This window comes from Colobus angolensis, unplaced genomic scaffold, assembly GCF_000951035.1.
Source record: "Colobus angolensis palliatus isolate OR3802 unplaced genomic scaffold, Cang.pa_1.0 Scaffold24, whole genome shotgun sequence".
Taxonomy (NCBI): domain Eukaryota; kingdom Metazoa; phylum Chordata; class Mammalia; order Primates; family Cercopithecidae; genus Colobus; species Colobus angolensis.
In genome coordinates, this window is record NW_012115599.1 from 7,132,720 (window position 1) to 7,141,338 (window position 8,619).

At 42.3% G+C, this 8,619-nt stretch overlaps 1 pseudogene; it reads left to right on the plus strand.

Moving 5' to 3' along the window:
• Positions 1-6,057: 6,057 nt before the first annotated feature.
• Positions 6,058-8,409, plus strand: LOC105514131 (annotated as a pseudogene).
• The last annotated feature ends 210 nt before the right edge of the window (positions 8,410-8,619 follow it).

Consider the following 8,619-nt stretch of genomic DNA (forward strand, 5'->3'; position numbering starts at 1 on the left):
ATTGTTGAGAATGACATTTCAACGGAGAATTTCCCTTTAAGAGAAAAAGCTAAATGTGTCTTTGGGTTAACAGGACATTAGACAACATAGAACAGGAGGTGGCAAACTCTGGCAAGTAGGCCAAATTCAGCTTGATGTCTGCTCTTGTAAAGTTTTATTGTCACACAGCCATACCCAATTGCATACTGTTGTCTAATGGCTGCTTTTTAAACCCATAAGAGCAGAGTTGAACCATTCCAATGAGAATTGTATTAGCCACAAAGCTTAAAATATTTTAGCATCAATGAGAGTCCCTGACAGGAAGATGTGCCAACCCTGGCCTAGAAGAAAGAGAATTCCACCTCATAAGAAACAAGAGTGCTTCTTCTACCAGTTCTCAAAGAATCAGACATGTTAATAGTAAGATGATCGCATGGCGTTTGTCATCATCAGTGAGGACTTACAGACTGTGAGTAAAGAAGCCAGGAGCAGAGAAAGACAGAAGTGGAGTAGGAGGCCACTGAGGAATCCAGAGGGGCGAGATAAGGGAGGGCAGATGTGTGTGTCAGCCCTCCATGGAGCAAGAGAGAAAGACAGGAGTAATTAGCAGAAAAGCATGCCGTGGCTTTGTCTGCCTCAAAATGTTTCTTTCCCCTGCTACTGCTGTACATTTCAATGTTTTATTTCTCCAACTTCTCCAACCCTCTGAGCATTACCAAATAGTTATTATCTGAGCTTCTAATAAACAATTATTCCAGCTCCTAATTTATATTTCAATCATTTTAACTACTGATCTTATGATCACATCCAGGCTCTGATCACATTAGTGTCTATTAACTATGCAGCAACCAATAAAATCTGCATGAGAGACTTATTCCATATATACTCCCTTAGTACAATTTATTAAAATAATGTAGACTATTAACGTTTAAACTAAATGTAATATATATATTTAATATAAAAATTCTCATTACTGTGATTAATAAAATTTTTAGTGTAAGTTGATATTTAGTTAGAGAAAATGAACAAGATAAGCCAACTGAACTATTTCACTTACATTAATTTAATTAAATATGACTTTTACATTATGTAGGATCACGTACATACCACTGATAATTCTAACATATTTAAGGAATCAAAAAGTAGACCCACTATCAAAGATACAATTAAATCACTAATGGTCTTTCTTTCTTTTTTTTTTTTCTTTTTTTGAGACAGAGTCTCACTCTGTGGCCCAGATTGGAGTGTAAGTGGCACGATCTTTGTTCATTGCAACCCTCGCCTCCTAGGTTTGGGAATTCTCTGCCTCAGCCTTCCAAGTAGCTGATTTTACAGGTTCCTGACACCATGTCTGGCTAATTTTTGTATTTTTAGTAGAGACAGTGTTTCACCATGTTAGCCAGGATGGTCTTGAACTCCTGACCTCCCGCCTTGGCCTCCCAAAGTGCTGGGATTACAGGCATGAGCCACCACACCCAGTCACTAATGGTCTTTCTAGATAAAGCATACTAATCTCCCTCACTTTACTAGATAGGCTCTCAAGAATTAACCAAGTTGAAAAGTAATACAGTAATACTGCTTGGTTTTCCTCCTTAAAAATCTCATTGTTTCAGTTTTTTGTTTTTGTTTTTTTTTTTCCTTTTCAACTGCACTAGGGTTGTGTGTGTGTATAGGGAAGGGAAGAGACAGGGGCAGGAGGTGAGGGGCAGAGAGAAAGAGAAAGAAAGTAACAGATACAGAGAAAGGGAGAAGCAGATTCCATGTTGGTTCTGTGCATTCTCTCTCTTTATATAGAAATCTTTCCCCAAATGATTTCAGGATATATATGCTGGTCACATTCCACTTTCTTCCTTCTGACCTTCTGTCTCCAGCTGGGCCGACATACGTGCCCTGACACTTTCTAACTTTGTGACCTCTGGTAGGTAAGATAACTACTTCAACCCGGTTTCTCCACTAGTAAAATGGGAATGGTGTTGGGAGTGGCATTGCAAGAGTTAGGTGAGATGGGTAGATACAGTCCAGCCTTCAGGTGCTACCTCTCAGAGCTGGGAGCCTCTGCTGCTGCCTCTGAAAATGTTGATTGACTACTTGTCTTCAAGCATTAGCACACGGCCAGTACGGCCAAATTATCTTCTACACTTCAAAAGTCTTTCTGAGGCTGCCATGGCCTTGAATCCACCCTATTGTTCTTTTCTGCTCTCCTTGTCTTCTGTGCTGATGGCATTCTGCTGACCCCTACGTTGTGCCATGATGGTTAAGGACTAAAAGGTGGAAGAGGAGAGTGAATTGAGCACCAGTACTGAGGTCTGATGGATCTGTGCTTGAGTCTCAGCTTACTGACTGTATGGCCTTGGGTAAGTATTTAGTCTCCTTAAGTCTTGACCTTTCATCTCTACTAAGTGGGATGACCAATAATTGTACTTACTAATAGGGCTTTTTGTGAATACTAAATGGTTACTGCAGATAAAGTGCTTACAAGAGTGTCTGGCCCATAGTAAGAGCTTAATAGCAACACTATCAACAACAAATGAGACAGTGACTCCTAGAACAAAAGCACTGCTCTTTCTTTGGTGGCTGGATCATGCACTTGTGGTGAGTTTAGGACTTGGGGAGACCCAGAAACATGTCTGCAGCTAGCAGAGCAGTTGGCAGTGTGAAGATTCCATTTTTGAGAAGAACAGAGAGCTTTTTCTATATTATCAAGCTTCCCACAGTGAGGTAGAAAATGGGACACTGGAAGACTCCAACTCCATGTTCATTTTTTGACATTAACTCATTAAAAGAGAAAAAATCTCCTAAACCAACAAGTAGTGCCAAGGAAAGTCACTGATGCCCCCTCCTTAGGCTCTATCAGGTTATTTTTAAAGGGTCTGCTTGAGAATGACTGAAGCTACAAGTATAACCAGAAACACAGCCACTTTCAGAGGGCAAGATCAAAGTGAAAAAATGAAAATTTGCCCCTAAAAGTTGTCACTTTCTGAAATGTACCAAGAGCCCTGATGTTTGATAATCAGGTTTCATACCCCAAAGCAAGGTACTTCTGCCTCCATTGCTAAGAAGGGACAAGGATGAGCTGAAAACAAAACGCTGACTTTTGGGTCTACGATCAGCACTAATTTTTGTAATTCTTAAACCAGGAGGAGAACCTGAACCCAGCCTGAATTATCGCCCAATCTCCTTAATAAATGTGGACAGGGAAATCTCAGGAAAGGTGCTGGCTAATAGGCTGGAACAGATATTCCCACACCAAATCCATCCCAATCAGGTAGATTTATTTGGAACAGACAGTCAGGCAATAATAGGAAGCAATTATTAAATTCAGTACAGTGAACTTCTGGAGACAGAGAAGGGCCCATGGCTGCCATTCCACCTCCTTCTCTGAAGGGCTTTTGATCACCTAGCCACCCTGCCCCTCCCCTTCATTCAGCAATAATTTGGACTGAAGGCAGCATTGTTCAGGGGGAGCGCTCAGGACTCACAAGTCCTCCCCGCCCCTCTCAGTAACAAACTAGTTAATAGGACTTGTGTCATCACCTTTGTCAATTTCCCTTGCCCTATGACCCTTATTTTATTTCAAAGTTATGTTAGAAACCTGTAGAAGAGGCTTATTTCCTCTGTCAATAAACCCATTACTTCTAAGAATCTGTCCTTTCTTTGCATTGTAAGGTGCTATTTGGGGGTCAATGGCATGGGTTCCAGAGCCAGACTCTCCCTGATTTGAATTCTGGACCCAGTACATGTCAGCTGGGCATATGACTTAGACTTCCTGTTTCAGGATTTTTTCCTGTGAAATGGGGATCTTGTAGAATGAGCTTCACTGAGGTGTACAAATCAAACAACATCACTCAAGTCAAGGGCAAGTTAATTAAGTTAGTGCCTGACACATAGTAAGTGCCCAATAAATTGTAGCAAGCGTTATCATCACCATCCATATCATTTTTGCAGGAGTTATCCATTGCCTCTGAGACTCCCTAGTTCCAACTTCACAAGAAATTGATTTCATTTTAATAAATAATTTAATTTTAAGAAATCTCTCTTCTCTATTTTATTTTCTGAATTCTACATTCCCGAGTAAATCTCAGGTAAAACTCAGCTATCTGTGATTTTTTAAGTTATTTTCACTTGTTCAACATTGCCTCTAAAATTTGTTCAATTTCTCTTTCCCCTTCTTCTGGAGTATTCTTGGGTTATCCCCTAACAAAGCTTTATTGAAAAGCCTTAAGTTGCATCTATTTCATGCCCAATGATTATATTATCTTTTTCATGCATTCCATTAGCTCATACACACACACACACACACACACACACACACACACACACACACACACACATAATCATGCCCATGTCTCTATCATTTAACTTCTGGTTAATGTGTCAGTTCCTCTGCATTTGCTCTTCCTCCTGTCAATATTTCCTTTAAGTACATTCTCATTTTCAGGTATGGAATCTGTGTCTCAGATTTCTGTAAATTGCCCCTACTTCTAAGTAAAGTGTCTTCTTTGGGTTTAAGAGGGTTTAAGAAGATAGATAGCTAGGTAGGTAGATAGATAGATAGATAGATAGATAGATAGATAGATAGATAGATAGATAGATAGATAGATGATAGATAGATAGATAGATAGATAGACAGACAGATAGATGATACAGTTTTCACTGATGTCCTGACAGGAAAGAATTATTGATGGCCCTTTTAGTATATGTTTAATATACTTCCACTTTTATCTTTAAGAAGAAGAAAAGATAAAGGTGGAAATATATATGCAATTTCATTGTAAGGTGCTATTTAAGGGTCAATGGCATGGGCTCTGAAGACAGATTCCCTGATTTAAATTCTGGACCCAACACATATTAGCTGGGCATGTGATTTAGGCTTCCTGTCTTCAGGATCCTTAGCTGTGGAATGGGAATCATGTAGTATGAACTTCACTGGGGGGTTGTACGAATCAAACAAGCTCACACAAGTTAAGGACAAGTTAACAAAGTTAGTGCTTAACGTATAGTAAGTGCTCAATAAATGTTAGCAATAATTGTCGTCACCATCCTCATCATTTCTGCAGGAGCTATTCTTTATATAATTTGTATACATATATAGTATGTTTTGTATACTTCCACTGTTATCTTTAAGAAAATGAAAAGATAAAGGTGGAAGTATATAAAGCATATACTAAAAGGAAAAGAAAATCACAAATTCTTTTACCTTCCAAAAATTCATTGACTTCTAAAAATTTACTGCGTTTTAAAACAATGTATCTGTTGAAAATGATAACTTTAATAGCGTCTTGCGAATAACTAAGTGCTTAGTAAGTTTTGTAAAGCTTTGCAATGAACTGTGCTGAGTCTATGATAAGCTCCAATACTTTTTTCATGGAAGTAAACGACATTTAAGTAAAGTCTTGAAGCATCAAGTGAAGGTGAGAAATGCATTCGGGGCAGAAGCTAAATGACCATGGGCCCAGAGGAAAGAATAATCTAGAGGCCTTTGGCAAGTCAGAAGTCCTGAGTAGAGCTAGGTATGCAGAGGTTATAGGGTGAAGATTCTTTAAGATAAGCCTGTTTTGCTTGTTTTATTGTGTGTATATATATATATTTCAGCTGTACAAATGATGTTTGGAAACCTACATATAGTGGTTGTATACACTTATATATAGTGGTTAACCACAGACAAGCAAATTTACATACCCATCATCTCATATCTTTCAGTCATGTCTGAAAAGTTGGATGATGAGGTTGTGAAAAGCCTTGAGAGCCATGCCAAGGAATTTTGACTTCATCCCAGTATCTGGATCAGCAGAGAGTCATAATCAGAGCAAAGATCTAAGTGGATTCATCTGGATTAATAAGGGAAAAGGTAGGAACAAGAGAGGAAACCCATTAGGAAGCTTCTGAAATGAGTTAGACAAGAAGTAATAAAGGTTTAAATGAGAGTAGTATCAGCTAAAAAGAAAAAAGGCATCGCAGCTCTTAGGGGTGAAATTGAAAGGATTGGCAACTAATTGGATGCGGAATTCCAAGTAAAAAATGCTGAAGATGCTGAGCTGGACCTCAGAAGGCTACACCTGGCCTCATGGACTGAAAAGAAAGGCCGAGGTCACTGCAGTAATGAATGTTGTGGAATAAAACTAGGGCTCAGAGGAGTCTGCAAAGGTGGAAGAGGCTAGCCCTGCTGCTGTGCGGCAACCCAGCAACCCACATCCCCCACTGTCGTTACCACACCTGAGCCTGTGGGGACTGATGCTGGGAACAAGTACACCAAAGCGAGTGATGATGAACCAGAGTACAAGGACAGCTGGGGCTTTGGCACTGGGAAGCTGATGTGAGGAAAACTGCAGGGCTTCTCCTGGAGGCCACATTGTGTCTTGGTGGATGACAGGCCAGAGCCGAGCAGCTGAAGGCACCCACTGTGTCATGTGGTTTGGAGAAGCGAGTTCAGTGCTGTGTGTAGAGAAGCTGATGCCACTGAGCTCCTTTTGCAGTGTGTTCCACCAGGCCACCTATAATACAACAAGCAGCCCATGTACCGCAAAGCCATCTACAAAGTCCTGCCGGTGGCCAGCAGTGTACAGGGGAGCTGTTCCCAGAGAGCAATGACAGCAATGAGAGTGACACAGCCAAAGCCACAGAGTTGCAGAGCAAATAGATATTCGGATGGACCTTTGGGAGGTTCCAGCCTTCTGCCCCCAAGAGACTGGAGCCACAAGAAGAGGAGACGAATCCCAACAAAGAAGTTTATGCACATGTGTGGGTTGACCCTGAGGCAACTGCTTATGCACCACTCCCTCCAGCCAAAAAACCCCAAAAGAGCACAGCTAAACTCAACATTGGGCTGGGCGTGGTGGCTCACTCCTGTAATCCCAACACTTTGGAAGGCTGAGGCGTGTGGATCACGAGGTCAGGAGATCAAGACCATCTTGGCCAACATGGTGAAACCCCGTCTCTACTAAAAAATACAAAAATTAACTGGGTGTGGTGGTATGTGCCTGTAATCCCAGCTACTGGGGAGGATGAGGCAGGAGAATCACTTGAACCAGGGAGTCAGAGGTTACAGTGAGCTGAGATAGTGCCATTGCACTCCAGCCTGGTGACAGAGCAAGATTCTGTTTCAAAAAAAATAAAAAAAGAAGCTCAACATCAAGGAGATTGTTGATGAACACACAAGAGTAGCTGGTGTACAAGGTGAGGCAGAAGTGCCAGAACATCAAGGAACTTTGTGTCTCTTGTGGGAGCCTCAATGTCCCTCTGGACAGCCCCTCTTCGTGCTAGGAATATGACAACATTGCAAGAACTGCTTCCTGGAGTGTGCATACCAGTATGATGATGATGATGGCTATCAGTCCTGCTGCACCATCTGCTGCTAGGGGCACAAGGTGCTCATGGCTGGAACAACTGCTGCAGGTGCTTTTGCGTGGAGTGTATAGACCTCTTGGTTGGGCCAGAGGTTGCCCAGGTGACCATTAAGGAAGATCCCTGGAACTGCTACATGTGTGGGCACAAGGGCACCTATGGGCTGCTGCAGCGACAGGATGACTGGCCATCTCAGCTCCAGATGTTCTTCCCCAATAACCATAACAAAGAATTTGACCCTCTGGAGATCTACTTGCCTGTCCCAGCTGAGAAAAGGAAGCCGCCCATCCAGGTGCTGTCTCTCTTTGATGGGATTGATACGAGGCTCCTGGTGCTGAAGGGCTAGGCATTTGGGTAGACCACTACATGTCTCGGAGGTGTGTGAGGATGCCATCACAGTGGGCATGCTGTGGCACCAGGGGAGGATCATGTATGTTGGGGATGCTAGAAACATCGTGCAAAAGCACAACCAGGAGTGGGGTCCATTCTCTTCAATGACCTCTCCATTGTCAACCTTGCCCACAAAGGACCCTACAAGGGCACTGGCCAGCAGTTCTTTGAGTTCCACCACCTCCTGCATCATGCACAGCCCAAGGAGGGAGATGATTGCCCTTCTTGTGGTTCCTTGAGAGTGTGGTGGCCATGGTCATTAGTCACAAGAGAGACATCTCACAATTTTTTAATTCTAATCCTGTGCCAAAGAAGTGTCAGCTGCACACCAGAACTGCTACGCCTGTGGTAACCTTCCCAGTATGAGCAGGGCATTGGCTTTCACTGTGAGTGTAAGCTGGAGCTGCAGGAGTGTCTGGAGCATGGCAGGAGAGCTAAGATCAGCAAAGAGAGGACCATTACTACTAGGTCAAACTCCATAATGCAGGGCAAAGACCAGCATCTCCCTATCTTCATGAATGAAAAGGAGGACACCTTAGGTGCACTGAAATGGAAAGGGTATTTGGCCTCCCTGTCCATTACACTGACATCTCCAACATGAGCCATTGAGCAAGGCAGAGAGTGTTGCGTGGGTCGTGGACCATGGCAGTCACCTGCCATTTCTTCACTCCACTGAAGGAGTATTTTGCTTGTGTGTAAGGGACATGGGGGCAAACTCAAGTAGTGACACAAGGTTAAACAAACTAAAAAAAAAAAAAACCCCACAAAACATAATAAAACCTAGCAATGTAAGGATGGAGAGAAGTATCAGCACCCAGAAGAGAAAAAAGGAATTCAAAACAAAACTACAGAGGCAGAAATAATGGAGGGCTTTGTCTTGCAAAAAGGGTTGGACATCATCTCCTGATT